Consider the following 1,531-nt stretch of genomic DNA (forward strand, 5'->3'; position numbering starts at 1 on the left):
GCCTCTCACTCGCTAAGCAAGCAAAGAGCTACACCCCCAGCCATCCAAGTACAAGTTTGATTAATTTTCCTAACAATTAGGATTTAGGCAGGTTTTACACAAAATTCTACAGACTTGGCAGTTAGAAAGATAAACCTTTGGGGCATAAAACTTGGTTTTCACTGCATTAACTTTCATATGCCATTTGTATTTGCTTTTTGCCAGGCTTGCAACTAAATGCTTTACAGTAATTACAGACAGATATCACACTTACCTATATAACCCTCTCCACATATTTAAAAGTCCTGTGACTTAGGAAGTGACACAGAAAGAGGTGGTACTAATCTGCAACAGGTCAGACATTTGCTTCTGTCTGAAGAACAACGTAGTTTTAAGCGAATCAAGGCAGAAGTTCTAATGTGTCCCCTCATCACCCACAGCCCCGGGACTGTCTGCAGGCCACTGCATGCTGGTGTACATTTTAGAAGACCACATGGCAGCCCTTTAAAAGCCAGGGGATTTGGACTTTTCTTCCTTTGACTGTGCATTACAGAACAGCTTGTCTTTTTCCGTCCTCTACTCATCATTACGCAGAGTAACAACAGCTCACGCAACTTCTGTCTCCAGGCTCACACGTCAAATTCTTGCTCTTTCTAGGAATTATCACAGTTCTCCCTCAAGCCTAGACAGCCTTTTCCCTACCCTCGGGTCCTATCTCTTCTCCATCTCCGTAAGAAAAAAGGGACAGGAAACGCCATCAAAAGGAAAAAAAAAAAAAAAAACCTCTGAACATCACAATTTAATCTGTCGGGATCATCCAGTCGGCGTTCCCAAGAAGCTGGGAATTAACGGCAAATTCGGATGTCAGTGGTTTCGCATGGGTCCCCCAAACATACTCAAGCGGCTGCCTGCGAGGTGCCACGGGATTCGGGACCAGAGCCCAGTTCCGATGCGGGCCTCACTCCTGACCCAACGCCCGGGACGCCCGGGGACGCGCGAGGGCGGGCCCGGCGCCGACCGCCAAGTTTCCCGCGGCGGAGACCCGGTGCCCCGCCGAGGGCACGAAGGTGCCGCCGGCTCCGCGACCGCGGGGTCGACGCTGGGCACCCAGACCCTCGCCCTCGCATGGGGGTGCTGGGGGCGCCCGCCCGGGGAGAGGAGACCCCGGGACGAGGGAAAGCGCGGCAGCGCGCCCTCACCATACCTCCAACAAGTCGCAGTGCCCCAGAGGAACCCAGCCGACGGGGCTGACGCTGTACGACCGGATACGAAGAGCGCCCTGAGGGCGTCTCGGCCTCAGCTGGCGGCCGTTGGCCAGCGGGGACCTGCGCGACCACGGCTGGAGAACGTGCGAGACCCGCCGCCCCGGCGCCCACCACGGGACGGTCCGCGCCTGCGCCCCGCCCCCCCTCGCCCTCGGACTCCGCCCGCGCGTGCGCGCTTAGAGGATTTCGCGCCACTCCAGGACTAGAGGAGGGACCGGAAGTGCCCAGAGCGGGGCGGGGCGGGGCGGGGCGGGGCGGGGGGGGGGAAGGGAAGGGAAGGGAGGGGA

At 57.2% G+C, this 1,531-nt stretch overlaps 1 protein-coding gene across 3 annotated transcripts in view; it reads right to left on the reverse strand.

Annotated features, from left to right (window-relative positions):
• Smc6 (structural maintenance of chromosomes 6) overlaps positions 1-1,318 on the reverse strand; it is a 68,571-nt gene extending 67,253 nt beyond the window's left edge. For all 3 annotated transcript variants that reach the window (XM_074049210.1, XM_020172599.2, XM_074049211.1), the window contains exon 1: positions 1,184-1,318. The gene's annotated coding sequence lies outside the window, so the exon portion shown is untranslated. The remainder of the gene's footprint in view (positions 1-1,183) is intronic.
• Between the last annotated feature and the right edge of the window lie 213 nt (positions 1,319-1,531).

Source organism: Castor canadensis, chromosome 12 (genome assembly GCF_047511655.1).
Source record: "Castor canadensis chromosome 12, mCasCan1.hap1v2, whole genome shotgun sequence".
NCBI lineage: Eukaryota > Metazoa > Chordata > Mammalia > Rodentia > Castoridae > Castor > Castor canadensis.